Here is a 16,702-nt window from a genome sequence, read left to right on the forward strand (position 1 = left end):
ACAGCAATCATGTTGTTTACTTCTAGAACACCTTTTGGGAATAGCCTTTCCTTCTAGAGGGGAGACAATGTGTCAACCACCTTTAATCCTGCCTGGATGCTTAGAAAAAGCTATCACTCCCTTAGAGATCAAGTGGGCAGCAGCTCCTTAACAGGAACTGGTCTATGAGCTACCGCCACATGCCTAATTAATGACCCTGCCGGTCGCAGCTGGAAGAGCTGAGCTGGGGGTGATTAATTAAATTAGCTGGCAGAGGAAATTACAGTGGAAAAGCCAAAGTTTGATTGCTCCATAATTAACCGCAGTGCAAATAATATCTGCATCTATAACTTCCAGCAATGAGATCAGAAGCCAATTGAATTTGGCACTGATTGAAGCTGTAAATATCCTGTGGTGAAAAATGATAGGTTTGTTCTGAAGGGAAAACTTACAGAAATGGACATCTAGCGGATGCAGTAGGGGGAGAGGGCACACAAGAGGAATCAGCATTGGAATTAGACCTTTATTTCAGTGGTATCTCTCCTTCCCATGCCTTTCAGCTGCAGGCTCATTTTTTGTACTTCATTGCTTTTGTTTGAGTGCTCAAGGGTATGGTAAAAGGCAAAAAATTTAAGAAGTTTATTATGTTAATCTGGATGGTCTGTTTCTAAAATCCTTAATAATAGAATCAATATTCTAGAAACAAAAAAAGGATGTTTTTTCAGTGCCTCTCCTTGCTAGTACAGGATTGTTCCCTATTGTACATTTATTAGTGATGAGGCTTCCATCATTTCCCATGGGAAGCTACTCCACAGCCTAATAGACCTAGCTGCCAGGAAGATTTTCTTGATAATCAGCCTAAATATTTCCTCTCTTAATTTCATCCCATTATTCCTAGCTATAACTCTTTTTACTGTGTCAATTCATTCTTTGTTGGTCTGTACACTCTTCAAATATTAGCAAACTGTTCGGTCCCCACATTTCCTCACAATAACCACTTAGCCAAGATATACATAGTTAACTCTTAATACTTCCTCATAAGTCATTCAATACAGCCTTTGGAACTCTCTAATTTTTCTGCTATCTGTTTGTTAATGACAGGTCTAGAATGGAATAAAACATAAGTTTGGTTTCCTCCTCAAATCACCTTCTCCTACAAGATGCACACTTACATTTTGGTCCCAGGATTGGAAAACACATCCTGGTGCCCAATCCCTCCACCATTCTATTTAGATTCCTATCCCACACCCATCCTAGTGGTAGCTTTGGCTTCAAGATAATTCAGGCTGGGAAGAACTGACGCCAAGGTACTCTAGAGCCACCAAATGAGTTGAAGTTTTATTTACTTATTTCGAATAGCAAAATTCCAATTTGTAAGTTGTTTTGCCCATCTCTTTTCTTGTGTAACAGATGATGGATTTTGAAAAATATGTATGATCTTCGGTTGGTTTTTCAGTGTTGATTCATTTGCATGAATTTATAGAGCTAACAGCTTATGAAGAAGCAGATCAAGCTGAGGACATGTAGACCACATGTGAAGGAAAACTAATGGGAAGAGGAAGTGGCCAGAAAATAACACTATGGATTTCCAATCTTGTGAAGTTTGGACTCAAGGAGTGAATATAAACATTCAGGTTTCTCTGGTGCCAAAATCTACTAGCAAGATGTTTTCAACCCTAAAATTCCTTTTATGTGGCAAGTGAGACCACATGCCTCATTGATATAGCCTCCATCACTAGTCTTGCATACAGCTAGGCACGTTCTGGCTGAAGGTCCCATTCCTGTACTATTGTAGAGATGGACAGCACATTGAATTGTCTGAACACTACACTGGTGTGCTGTGTTGCAGAGTGCAGAATTTAGAACTTGAAAATAGGAGAATGAAGACTATCTTGGGATTTTTAACATAAGCCTCAAAATATGTTTTAGGGACAAGGAAAATATCCTCAGGAAACATCATATAGGATGGACCTACTTAAGAACCAGCCATATGTGTTGGGAATTCCTGACAAAGAGGAGAGCTGGGATCCTCCACTGTTTTTAGTGTGGTGGGTTGAGGGTTTTTTGGAGGGGGCAAGAGGAGATGAGAAATGATTTTAAAGACACAATCTAAATGTGAGAGATGACCATCTCATCACTGTGTCATGAATAAAAATAACCAAAGGGGTTCAGCTACAAAGACAAATTGTAATTGTACATAATGGATGACTACCAGGATAAAGAAAAAAGTACTACTTTCAGCTCATAAGAAGAAAGGCAATAATACAAAGTGATGGATTCTTATTTTTTCCAAATTTGGGACCAACAACTTAAGCTAAATGAAGGCATCTTTCTAATCAATAAAAATATCATTCACCAACCATGATATAGAAAGAGTTTATTTCACCCAAGAAGACTTGGAGTCACATAACAGAGCAAACAATATATCTACTGGGTCAAAAAATCAGCTGAAACTTAATTAGCTAAAATTGATAGCAAAGAGAACAGTGGTGACTCAGTGACAGTCTCTGATGCAGAGAAAACCAGAATAAGCCCCATATTAATTAAGAAAAGAGTTTGCTAACCAATATATACAACATAACTGTCAAGATGGTGTTTGTGTGTAGGATGGGTACATTAGGATTTATAGCTTATTTTCTTAGATTACAATAAATAACTCTGTGTGTGTGTGTATATATATATATTCATTCAGATTTAGTGGTTATCTTTCAGATTTTGTTGATAATTTTGCTTTATGTTCTTTCAGATTATAACTTTTTAATCAATAAAATATGACAAACTGAATGGGACTTTTTCTGTGTCAAAATCAATATTGCTTGTTTACTTACAAAGGGAGGGACATTTATGAGCTTATCTGATTTGGCTCCTGTGCTGTCCTAAAAAAGGGTGATTAGGCTAGAATAATTTCATACAATTATTTGTGTTACAAATCACAACTTACATCCTACTTCATATTTTAAATTTACTTACATTGTAACAGTAATTGTAGCAGCTATATTTAAGAGGGAGATTTTCAAAGGCAGAAACAAATCAGGCACGTAACTGCCACTGAAAATCAAAAGGAGCTGGGCACCTAACTTTGTACTTTTGAGACTCTCCTTCTAAATCAGGACAGTGCCCTCTCTCTGAGGATCTTAAGGCACATTATAAACAATTATATATTAAACCTCACATTTGTGTGAAGAACATAGAAATTATGATGACTTTTTAAAAATAGAATAATTAATGATTTAGAATGGATACTTAATGGTATTTAAAAGGAATTTGAAACAACAGTTTATTTAACCTCCAAAAATCCCGACTGCTAAATCATGCAGAAATCAAAAAGCTGTACGCCAGATGCATAGATGTAGTGTTTCAGTGTTGATCTGTAGAGAATGCCATATACTTCACTAAGAGTTTGTTTCAAAAGGAGCTGCTGAGATGTTAGAGGGAGAAATTCCACAGCATAATTAAGAAATGTTTTTTTTTCTTGTTCCCCTTCCCCATTTTTAAATTCTCTGCTGACTTTAATTAAATTTGCCCTAGAGCAATGAGCCTAGTGAGGTTGGAGAACTCTGAAAAGTAAAAAGCTAGCTATCTTGATGGGGAGAATGTCCATAGCTCTTGCCTATTTGAAATTGAAAGAGGTTCGCTTTTCCTTGATGTTGTTCTATGACCTTTAAAATTAAGCTTAATGTTTTACAGTGTATGTTAATGGAAAAAAACCCCATTATGGCTGATATCTTGTCTGCAAAGTTGTAACTCCATGGGATTTTTGATTTATGCTACTCAAAGAAAGACAAAAGAAAGGATACTAACAAATTATAATCCAACAAATTCAGAAGGTGCCATATACTGTATCAAAGCAGTGGCCCAGATTTTCAAAAGTGACGAGTAAATTTGATTGTATGTCCAACAGGGGCCTAATTCTCAGGGTGTGCATAGCCTTTTGGGCACTCAGAATCACTCATCACTTTGACAATCTTGGTTTATGTTTGTTCAAAGTCTAGGCATCCATCTTTTGTCATTGGCTTCAATGGAGAACTCAGTGCACAATAGTAGCCTAAGTCAAGGCTTCTTAAGAGTTAAAATGAAAGGGATCCAGAGTTGTACAAAATGTAACTATAAAATTTTAAATTGGTTGATATCACCTGTTTTGGGGTTTCCTTATAAATCTACAATACAAGCTAGGTTTGACGAGGTAGTGAATCTTTAAGTAAACCAAAACCAAGTTTTGAGTGAACCTGGGCCACTTTATGATTTCTACACATCCGTTACATGGAACTTGATGGTTTTTGCAAAGTTTTGATAGACAGCTATACAAAATGCAGGACTGTTGCTTTGAGTTTTTGGTTTCATTCAAAGCCAAAGCTCAAAACCAAACTCAGCAAGGTGTGAATCCCTACAAAAAGAAAAACAGGTTTGCATGAATCCCCTACCAACTGAAACCATTCCGTTTTGCATAGTTGTACTGCTTATAAAATGTGCAGTACAGAGGCTACACAGAAATTATGGCTAGCAAAATAAACTGTACTAGCTACTTCTTAAAATGAACTGTGTAAAAAACATCAATCTTGGGTGTTTCAAAAGCTTTTTTTTTTTTTAAACAACCCAGAGTTTGGTCAAATAAAACTTCTGAAACACTCAAAAAATTACAAACTGATATGTCACTTCCATAACATGAAGCCTTATTGCTACTTTTCCATCTGTGGGACTGACTGTGTGCTAGTTTGGGCCATGCTGGCTCCAAGCACCTGCTGAGTCCCCCTGCACTAGGGAATTCCCTAGGTAGTCATTCATGTTGGATTTCTGGCTACTTTGCACCGTAAAAGTGGCACAAAGCAGCCAAAAGGCATGCAGAGGGTCTAGCTCTTGAAGTAAAGAGTGCACGTGCGTATATGTATATATTTGTTCTTGAGTGTTATAGCTGGAAAGTCTTCCTCCTTGCATTGAAAAAGTGACCAACTGTGCATCTCAGTAATATCTGATAATGTAGGTTGAAGGTGTTCATTGGAGGTCATTCTTTCAGTTCAAGCGATTATTCTCCTTTTGTTTTAATTTTGTGTGCGCTACTATACTGCTGGCACGGGAAGTGAAAACAAAAACTTTCTGACCGAGAATTTCTGACCTTGCTGAACCCAGGATGTACTTGAAATCTCTTGAGAAAATCTGTACTTGGGAAGATTTCTAGACTATGGAATAATCATCTATTAAACCCATCATTAGAGATGGCTTCTTCCTGCTATGTCACTCTGTAGGCTCAACACAGACAAAAATTCTTAAATACTCTAGTATTTAGCTCCAACTACACAATCTAAATAATGGGCACAGTAGATAGAGATTCATTTCACTACATCCCCAAATCCAGAGCGAGTCCAAAAACTATTGAATACTTTACCTACATTCAGTTAAGCACATTTTAATTTGCAATTTTAAAACCTGTTTTTTTTTTTTTTTAAAGCTGACGTAATAGTGTTCATGCAATGTAGTTATAGCTGTGCCTTTCCCAGATTTGAAGAAGAGCTCTGTGTGGCTTGAAAGCTCATCTCTCCCACCAACAGAAGTTGGTCCAATAAAAGATATCTCACACACCTTGTCTCTATAATAGTGGTCATGTTTTTCTGGTTACACCTCTCTTCAAGGGTTCACCTTTGGATCCTTAATAACACTACACGTGTTGCACAGGCAAGCAACATCTGCAGTATACAAAATGAGAAATGACTGCCTAGGAAGGAATACTGAGGAACGGGATCTGGGGGTCATACTGGACCCCAGGCTAAATATGAGTAAACAATGTAACACTATTGCAAAAAAAAGCAAACACAATTGTGGGATGTATTAGCATGAGCGTTGTAAGCAAGACACAAGAAGTAATTCTTCCGCTCTATTCCACTCTGACTAGGCCTCAACTGGAGTACTGTGTCCAGTTCTGGGTGCCACATTTCAGGAAGGATGTGGACAAATTGGAGAAAGTCCAGAGAAGAGCAACAAAAATTATTAAAGGTCTAGAAAACGTGACCTTTGAGAGAAGACTGAAAAAATTGGGTTTGTTTAGTCCAGAGAAGAGAAGACTGAGAGGGGACATAGAACAGTTTTCAAGTACATAAAAGATTGTTACAAGGAGGAGGGAGAAAATTTGATCTCATTAATCTCTGAAGATAGGACAAGAAACAATGGGCAGCTTAGGTTGGACATTACGAAAAACTTCCTGTCAGGGTAGCTAAGCACTGGAATAAATTGCATAGGGAGGTTGTGGAACCTCTATCATTGGAGATTTTTAAGAGCAGGCTAGACAAACACCTCTCAGGGATGGTCTAGATAACTCAGTCTTGCCTTGAGTGCAAGGGACTGGATTTGAAGACCTCTTGAGGTCCCTTCTAGTCCTATGATTCTATGTTACAAATTCACAAAGCTTTAGACCTGCAAGAAAACAACATTTGGGATGACAACTCGTATAAAGTTTCAGCCCAGTGAAAAGCCAGCACCATCTTTTCATTGCAATCTGCTGTCCTTTTCATTTAGTTCTCTATCATTGAAGTCTCATCTCCCCAGTCCCTTGCCATAGGCTACCAGCTACCTGCAGAGCCAGAAACAAAGCTCAGTCTTAAACAAAGAAAAACAGGAAAAAAATCACAAGAGAGAGAAAGTTGGTCACAGTTACTATTATGGAGTCCTGCAGGGTCTGTAACTATGACCAAAGCAGAAGCATGCTGTTGCTGCTACTTCTATGCCCAGTGTCACTGTGGTGCTGATCAGCAAAGCTGCGAGTATCATCTGCAAGGTCCCGAAGCTGCAGGTTTTTTTTTCTTTTTTAAAGTCTTATTACCATTGCCATTACTAGCTCTCTTTTTTAGGCATCTTCCTATTTTCAATATGGCATAAGTTCACCAAAGCTTCTTACTATCTTGATAACTACTGAATGCAACACAACCTGGTGAAGAACAATCTAGTGTGACCACTACTAAAAGACTGCAGTTCTTGGCTCTTCAAACACAAAATGCTGATGAACCACTACAAGGAATAAAGAACTTCTAGCTAGGGTCATGCATAAGATCAGTTTGTATCTTATCTGACTCCAGCCAAAACAGTGTATTACTGAGGCCTTGGCTACACACAAAGTTGCATGGGCTTAACTAAAATTGATTTAAAAACAGATTTAGTTAGCTAGCAGTGAAAATCTGTTATATGGACACACTTAAATCAATTTAGCTTAAGTCAATTCTTCACCCAAATAAGCTAACAATACATAACATTATGGTTTTGTGCCAATTTAATAAAATGATTTTAGCTCCTTTAGTTAAACGTGCAACTTTCTATTTAGACAAGTCCCAAGATACTAAGATACTGTGATCTTCAGTCAGGGGGAATGAAATGCAGCTGCTTCAGTATGGAGTATATGGAAGAGATTTAATAGATTTTTCTCACTCAGAATATTCTGATGAGCTTTAGCCACTCCTTAAAAAACTGACCATTGTTGGCTAGCTAAAAAACCCCCTCTATCAATTATTACCTGTCTTTGATATATAAAGTTGTACATTCAGCAACACCAGTTGCTCAAATTCAGTGTCTTAATGCAACAAATCTCAAGCATCACACTTTGGCTATGATTCTTTCTAAGGGTTCCACAATAGCTGATGTTTGGTACTAAGGCCTGTCTACATAGCAGGTTACCATGTGGCAAGGTGGGGTATGACCTGACAGCACACAAGCTTGCTGTGCACTAAGTCGCTGTATAGAAAAGCCCTCTGCATGTTCTTTTTCTAATCACTACTGGGTTTCCCCTCCTGTTGCAGGGCTACGTCTATCAAATGTCTTCAATTTAGTACTGATAGTGTTGTTAAGTTGAACTCTTTTCTTTCAAGAATTCTCAATAAAACAACACAGGTATTAAAGGTTGAGCTGGCAGGAACCCATACAATTAAGGATGCCTAAAATTTTACATTGTAAATACCCATTTTCAGTTGCCTTTAACTTTGTCAGACATTAACTGTTTAAGCTAAAATTTTCCATGCTTGCACTGTACTGCAGGCTGATTTTTTTTCTTTAAGTTTCAGCAAAAACAATTAAGCTGTTCATAAGAATGGCATTAAGGATATATAGCTATTTTTGTCAATGTAAATATTTTCCCCAAATATTTTGAAGAGTTCTAGCTTTGCTGCAGGAGCTTGAAATTTGGGAAACAGATGATTCTGGAACCAGGAAGGTACCTTTTGCTGTCCCTGTGAAAAGTCATCCAGATTTGACACAGTCATAATCCTCTGAAAGTCACCATTTTCTACATGATCAACAGAATTTTTTGTTGCTAAGATCTCAAAAGATTCTATTCATACTGAGCATGCTACAGCCCCATGGAGTGTCTACATATTAGCTGCACTAAGCATGCTCCTATGTCCAATGTCATAATACTTATTTTATGTTAAACAGATGAAATGTACATCATAAACCTAAAATTCCATGGTTCACTTTGATTCACTGGCTTCTAAAAATTACTGGTTGGAGATACGAGTAACATTGGAGGGCCATTGTGATAATGGTATGTTCAACCTGAAAGACTCATTAGCCTTAATCAATGCCCCTGCTTTACTCTTCGCTAAAGCTTGTCTACACAAACATTTTGTTTGCAGCAAACTGGGGTGAGACTCTACCAGCATCTACCACAGACGAACTCTCTGTGTGGACTCTGCTGATGCCTGTTAAGAGTTTGCTAATATGCATTGATCGACTCCTATTTCAAAGAGGACTAAATCAAGGTGCACTAACAAGCAGTTAATTCACGTCGGCAGGGTCTACACAGGCAGTTAGTCTGTTGTAGACTAGTGTAGGGTAGATTCATACCCCAGCTTGCCACCAACTAACAGTTTGTATAGACAAACCCGTAGGGTATTAGTTCAGGCCATTAATCTTGATCCAGACTTTGGATATCATTAATTCTAAATTCACAATGCACATTTCAAGCTTGTCAAGATGTTGGCAATTTTCTGATTATTATACAGAAAACGTATCCGATCCTGGTTGTTACCCATCTCAAAATCATTCATCACTGACACACCTTTTATCTTGATCAGAACTGTGAATATCAGATAAGAGGTACCAAGTTATCTCCAAGCTTCTAGTTCTTGATGATATTCTAAGGAAAGAAGTTACCTTACAGCTTCATTTTGTACTCCCACATAAGATTTAAACTAATAAACCTGGTCTGGATTCAGGATGATGATCGTATAATGTCCTTATAAAGGTTGAGACTCAAGGTGGGTGAGATAGTATCTTTTATTGGACTAACTTCTTATAAAAGTTTGCAACTGTCCTTTGCTACAATCTAATTCAAAGGTATGCTATCCAGGAATGCTCTCTGATCCATCTTCAGCTTTCTATGCTTTTGGATCTGGGCATCATTTGTAACATGTAAAGCAGGTGGTGGAGCAATTTAGAACCGCTCTCTCTTACAGACCATTGTCAATTCATTTATGCATTCCATATCTCTAATCATTTTTCTGTGTTGTGGAAATCTGAAGGACTCAATTTTAGGACAATAATTTTATTATCTACATGACTCCTATTGCTTCTTATATTCATCAATGTGGTCTGAATAGTTGTTATACTGATAATATGAAGTTCTGTCTTCTTCTGTGGGTATAACCAAGGTAAATTTTCATATGTATATTGATGAAAGGCTCTGATTCCAAACTGATTTAGTGGATATCAGATGATTTTCAGAGTTAATAAATATTAATTTATGGTGGCTGGTTCCCAGCTTATTTAAGGTGGCATTGCCGTTCCAGACATCAGTTTGAGAGAAACATTTTTTTTTCCAATTACCATTAAAAATACTCAGAATCCAGTTTCTCTCCATTTGAAGGTCAGATTATTGTGCTAACTACCTCCTCCATTTATCAGTCACAGGAACACTGTTCGGCATTGTCCCATGTAGCTTCTCCTAGGCATGGCAATGGTTTTCTGTTCTTTGATACCTTCTAAACTGGGCTTTTTTACTCACTGTCTTCTAAACCAGCAGATAAAACACTGCACATATGATATCCTGGAATTGGAAGACCACTCTCCATGGTTGGTGTAGAAGTGATCCTGCTTTGTCATGCTGACAGTGAAGGCCAATCCATTTCTAAACTCAGAATGAGGTTCAGTGCAGAACTCCTCCAAGATCTCAGAGAGAACTTTAGAACACAGACACGGATCAGAAGTCTGATCCTCATTAATACGGCGCACAGATTTACAGCTCTAGTTAGCTTATAGTGACAACCTGAAAAATTATATATCTACACCATATCATGTAATTCTCTAATTGATAAAAGTTCACACACAATGGAAAATATCATCTCCCTTTTACTTCTGGAGTCCTGGATTCAAATTCTAGCTTTACTCAACTGCAAAAAATGAGTTTTGACAATACCATCCTAATTCCTAGCAGACTTCTAAATATATTCCTATGACTAATTTACATAGTGTATATATATATTAATTATAGAGAAAAAACACAGAAACAGAACAAAATGTCTAATGCTAAACAAAATCAATGCATCTTGTTTTGTACTCTGAAGGACATTGAACCAAATCACTAACAGGGTGCTAAAGGAGTGAATTTCAAAGACAAGGCCCCTCAAATGAGAAACCTCTATCCACTACTGGCACCCTCAACCATTCAAAGCCATGAGTTAGACCCACACAATTACAAGATTAAAAAAAACCTCCTGATTTTTAAGCCTAATAAATTTGGGGTCCTTTTCATTTTTCTGCTGTCTTCTGAGCCTTCATGTCATGTTTTCAAGCTTTTCTCCACAGCTCTGAGAGGTAAAAACGTACTTAAATAAATTAAGCCTGAGATTCCCACAATTCTAGAGGCTAGAGTTTTAAGAAAAGCACAGCAAATTGAGAAACTAGGAAAAAAATTGAAAGAACTGACAACATGGCCTGTCACTAGGCAATAGACTAGTGTTTAAACTGATCTTCCAACAGCAAGTATTTCTCTACCTCACAGGTGAGATATGGTATGGGACAAAAGCAAGACTCTTCGATAACCAGGGCCCAGACCACTTACGGCTTTAAAGGTTACAAACTTCACTTTAAATTGCACAAGGAAGTGAAGAGGGAGTCATTGTTGACTTAACACAGCTGTTGTGTGTTTATTACAGTCCACACTGTTCAGAATTCTGGCAACTGAAATTGTACATTGTTTGGAGCTTCTAAGCAGACTTCAAAAACTAGGCCCAAAGTAGAGCATATCGCAGATGCCTAGCCAAGAGATAAAGGTTTGCATGACAACTAAAAGCAGGACACTTGAGAGGAATTGTCTTCTGATCCACGTTTGGTGGAAGTTTGGTATAAACCTTCACTTGATGGTACAGGCACCTCTTTTACTTCTGAAAATTATCCCCTGCCTACTTTAAGATTGGGTCACAGATAGTTAATTTTCAATCAGATCTTCATCCCTGTTAGAAACTTGGAGAGTAATATTATAGAATTTGGATTTGATGAAGAGGAGATGGGGAGCAGAGTATCATTAGCTATCTGGTGACATTGCAGTGTGGAAACATCTCCATCTCCCCTGGTGGCTGCATATGAATATCACAAAAGAGGAGTGACAGATAGAACTATAGGGAGCCTTGCATGTGAAAGACTTAAAAAGGACAAGCAATTACTCAGCAATATCCCTATATGCAGAAAGACACCAGTGAAGAGCTGCTTGGCCCTTTCCTTCAAGATGTCTAATCAACTCAAATACCAACTTGTCAATGGTATCAAGAGCTACTGGAAAGATTTATATACATAGAGAACATGAAACAATTGGTGTTACCATACACACTGTAACCAGAGTGATCACTTAAGGTGAGCTATTACCAGCAGGAGAGCGGGGGGGACGGGACAGGACACATCTTTGTAGTGATCACTACAAAAGGTTCCCCCCTGCTCTCCTGCTGGTAATAGCTCACCTTAAGTGATCACTCTGGTTACAGTGTATATGGTAACACCAATTGTTTCATGTTCTCTATGTATATAAATCTCCCCACTGTATTTTCCACTGAATGCATCTGATGAAGTGAGCTGTAGCTCACGAAAGCTTATGCTCAAATAAATTTGTTAGTCTCTAAGGTGCCACAAGTATTCCTTTTCTTTTTGTAAATACAGACTAACACGGCTGCTACTCTAAGAGCTACTGGGAGTCAAACAGAATTAGAAGGTGTATCTAACACTGCCATTATCCACTTAGCACAACTGGAAATCTCTGTTCAAGGAAGGCATGTCAATCTATCAATTGGCCCCATAATTTATCATATTGATCTAACCCACACACACACAGGATGCGTCATGTATGTGTGCACCGTACATGTACATGCTGGAGATACAAAGTAACATATATACAAAGATGTTAAAAGACAAGTGATTTATAAAACAATTAAACAAGTCTTAGAAAGTTAAAGATTTTTAAAAATTATTTTTTATACATTTCTTGCCTTTCAGGTACTATTTTGTAAACCTCAGAGGGAGCAAAAATATATTCCTTTGTAGGTTATTCATTGTTATATACATTGCAATGGAGAAACATTAAGTTTATATACACAAATAGTTTGGCAAAGATTGTATCTGGTTTCTAGTGGTATTAACTGAAATTGTTTTGTAAGCTGTAGTTTGGTTTTATGGAGCCATCACTCTTTAGTAAAGGTGAATTTTGTTACATAAACATATACATTTGCACTGGGAAGCATGATCTCTATCTGAACTGGTCATCAGCATGTGCTTGGACTATCTTTTTATCTATCATGCACCAATGTTTTACTGACTCCGATGCTGAGAAGAATAAAACATTTTGTAGCACTTAGCTTTCTCTTGTGAGTTGTAGGCCTCCTGAAGGTGGAAGTTGAGCAATAACAATATTTTTTTGCTGAATTATTCTCAGTAGGTGCATTTTCTGAGAATTATTGAGAAGTGACAATAGCTTCACCTGAAAGTACTATATTCTAGCATGTCAGAACTGGTTCATTCCTACAGAGTGATGTGGGCTGAAAAGCTTTGGTTTACTGGCCATAATAGATCAGTATTTTTTATTTACATGTATATCTTTTATTTACATGTATATCAGTATTCATGCACTTTTAATTTATGCAATTGCATAATTGACTGAATGCTTACAATGAAATATTTGCATCCTAATGCACAACAGAAGTAAAGTCGAGCATTCTTAGAGATGTGTTAATAAGGGTAGTTCAGTCATGAGACAATGAATGAGTTACAACTCACAGTTTGATTCAAAGTCTCCTGACTAACAGAACTCGATAAAATATCTTAAGTAAAATCTTAAGTCCCCTAGCAGCTGTTTGGTCCACAGAAGCACAGTTGTTCAAACTTTATTGGCAGTAAATGTCATTCTTGCACACAAACTGTGTGCCTGGAAAACCCAGAGGCACATCTTGGTCCGTTAGTGCTATCACATATGATCACGCTCCCCAACGAGATGTGAAAACTGAAATGGAAAACGTCAACAAACTCTGTCCGCAGTGTGGACTGGGGCATGCCCGTTGACAAGCGTGCCACAATGACAGAAATTTACTTTGAGTTGCAATTAGTAGCACTGTCATTTTTGGGCTCTCCTGCCAATTAATTAAGCCTGTCAAATGGAAAAACAGCAGCATTCACATGATAATTTAGATAGGGAGAGACGAGCCTAGCAATGCTGCTGCTTCAGCCAACAGAATTCCCTTGGAGCACTTAAACAAAATAAAATAGAATATAAAGAAGTAGAAGAGGGGTTGGGGGGGAAGAAAGTTAAACTGTCCTTGTTATAATTGTTAACTCTGATCGCTCAAGTAGAAGATGGGCTGATTAAAACTCCAAACGAGCCCCTAGCTCGCCTAAATCTCGGAGTCCAGAATGATAGAATCAGAGGAGTTTATTCATACCATTAAGCCCCAGAGAACTTAATTGAAAGAAGAGCATAGCCCGGACCTTGACAAGCGGGAGGTCACAGTAATTGCTGCCGGACATATTTAACATTAAGATAATCAGGCCATTAATTACCCTTTGGATCATTAAATCAGCCAGTTGCAAAATGAAATTTCTGCCTCTATTACTCACTTGAGAGACCACAGGGGTGGCTTTTAATTTATCAGTGAGCTTGAGATACAAAGGACCAGGCTTGGGAAGGGAGGAAAGGGGGAGAGAAGGGGGTTTGCTTCAGCAGAGGCAGGAATATCAATCCGCCATGCTTAGTGATCGTGGCAAATTAACTAGGTAAGATAACCTCAGCTTCTAAAGGCAGAAGCTGGGGGTATGTAAATAGATGAGGGCAGACAGGGAGATCAGAGCCTGCACACCACTTAGCAGGATAATAAAGGAAATCATCCTTGATTATCAGTGCTAATTTGGACACTGCCGGTAGCTTGTTATGCGTGTTCTGAGTAGCATTTAATTAATTCAATTGCTTGTTAATGAGGGAAGTGACATGTGGGGAGCAGATGCCACCCAACTGCAGATGGGCTCTGGTCAGCCCATCACAATAAAGTCCTTTATTTTTTTTTACCCCTTCTTTCCCTCCCCCCCAGAAAATGGGAAAGGTGTCAAGCATGAAACAACATTCAAAAGGGACAAAACACTGACCTCATCAGGCCAGGAACTCTTAAGAAATAATAAGACCTGACAATTTTGGATATATGGGTACTAATGTTCCCTGAGGCTGCATTTGTAATGGTGCATCTTTATGCCAGAAATTTGAGATCGACATGGCTATACTGTGATCTTATGATCAAACTTAACAAAACAAAGAAAGGTTGATATGGACTATCTTTACATATTCAGCATAAGCTACAGGGCTCCAACTGTTTATTTACTGTGGGTATAAATAGGAATGAACTAATATTCTAAGAAAAAGGGAGGACAAACATATTTAACCTATACATCAGCTTCTGGTTAACCCGAAGGAGCCTTCAGTACAGGGGACCAACACATCCTATGTAGTGATCATTATCTTTGTATGGTAAGGAGATAATTTAGACTTTAGCCTGGAGTTCGAAAAAAAAAAAAGTCTGTTAAATATACCAAACTCCATAATGTTTTCTCTGAGACCATCTGACTCAGTTCATTTGAAAGTGGGGGTCAAACTAGATTTAACATTTTAAGGTAAAGGACAATTTCAGAAACTTAACTCCTAATTCAAAAGTTCTCAGACCGAATTAAGAATCTTTTCATGTTTCCTTTGAGCTTTGCCAAATAGAAAAAATACTATGTAAATGGACTACCTGAGAGGAACTCAAAGAGAATCGACGCTGGGGGCAGCAAATCATGGTGGTGACTTTAAAGTTGCGCTATATTTCTAGAGTGATTGTAGGAAAAGAAGAAGCACGTACAATGTAGGGGATAAAGTAAGCTTTATTTTTTTCCCCACCATCCCTTAGAACTTCAGCTATGACAGGTTTTGTAATCCACACTGAAGGAAAGTCTGCAAATTTTTAAGCAAAAAATTCCTCCTCACTCTTATGTCAGCTGAATGTGAAAAACGGACTGCAGAGTCCAACTCATTTGTACCCAAGTTCAGAAGCGTGCGTTATGCAGTATAACACAAAACCAGACTCTCTATGTTGAAGGTTTCTGCTTATCACTGCGTCAGGAGAGCTTATATATTTCAGCTGGTACACAAAGGTAGATAACAGTATAGCATCAGACATATCGGAGCATAAGCTTTCGTGGGTGAAGACCTCCACGAAAGCTTATGCTCCAATATGTCTGTTAGTCTATAAGGTGCCACAGGACACTCTGCCGCTTTAACAGTATAGTGTTCACTCATTGTACACACCTCAATTTTGGGGTAAATTTTTAAGTGGGAATAGAGGATCCTGAAAATCCCCAACAAGGCAACTCAAAAGTTGGGCACTCAAAACTTGTATCAATTAATAAATGTTTCTGAAAATGTCGGCCTTAATGTCGGCACAGAAAGCATCACTGCCAGCATATACGGATTCTCTTATGCCTGCTGGATTGCTTCATTCTAGACAGTGCCAAAAACAATCCTCAAGCCTGCAGTCATATGGGCAAGAATGGTGCATGCAGAAAGCTTACCACTTTCATAGCTCAAATCTGCTGTTCACTCAGTTAGCCTCATCACTGGCCAGCATGGGGAAAGGAAGAACAACAATCCCTGCACTCTGCTGATCCACCTAGTGGATCGGGGAACAAGCCAGAGACCTTCCCCTCTGGTGGAACCCACAGTCCAGTTCAACTCCTCTGGTATTAAGTAGGGAGCTGGGGGGATGGAGGGAACCCGGGCCCGCCCTCTACTCCGGGATCCAGCCCAGGGCCCTGTAGATTGCAGCTGTCTACAGTGGCTCCTGTAACAGCTGTGCGACAGCTACAACTCCCTGGGCTACTTCCCCATGGCCTCCTCCCAACACCTTCTTTATTTGTACCACAGGACCTTCCTCCTGATTTCTAATAATGCTTGTACTTCTCAGTCTTCCAGTTGTATGCCTTCTCACTCTCAGCTTCTTGCGCCTCTTGCTCCCAGCTCCTCGCATGCACCACAAACTGAAGTGAGCTTCTTTTAAAAACCCAGGTGCCCTGATTAGCCTGCCTTAATTGATTCTAGCAGCTTCTTGATTGGCTACAGGTGTTCTAATCAGCCTGTTTGCCTTAATTGTTTCCAGAAAGTTCCTGATTGTTCTGAAACCTTCCATTACCTTACCCAGGGAAAAGGGACCTACTTAACCTGGGGTAATACATCTGCCTTCTATCACTCTCCTGT

General features: G+C 38.6%; 1 protein-coding gene and 1 long non-coding RNA gene across 12 annotated transcripts in view; both read right to left on the bottom strand.

Annotated features, from left to right (window-relative positions):
* AGAP1 (ArfGAP with GTPase domain, ankyrin repeat and PH domain 1) overlaps positions 1-16,702 on the bottom strand; it is a 694,641-nt gene that overhangs the window by 35,312 nt on the left and 642,627 nt on the right. The window lies entirely within an intron of this gene.
* Positions 508-14,782, bottom strand: LOC122458207. The gene is made up of 3 exons (XR_006278122.1): positions 12,738-14,782; positions 11,317-11,322; positions 508-519 (listed from the first exon to the last, which is right to left on the bottom strand). It is a non-coding gene; the product is annotated as an uncharacterized LOC122458207 (long non-coding RNA).

This window comes from Dermochelys coriacea, chromosome 11, assembly GCF_009764565.3.
Source record: "Dermochelys coriacea isolate rDerCor1 chromosome 11, rDerCor1.pri.v4, whole genome shotgun sequence".
Classification (NCBI taxonomy): Eukaryota; Metazoa; Chordata; order Testudines; family Dermochelyidae; genus Dermochelys; species Dermochelys coriacea.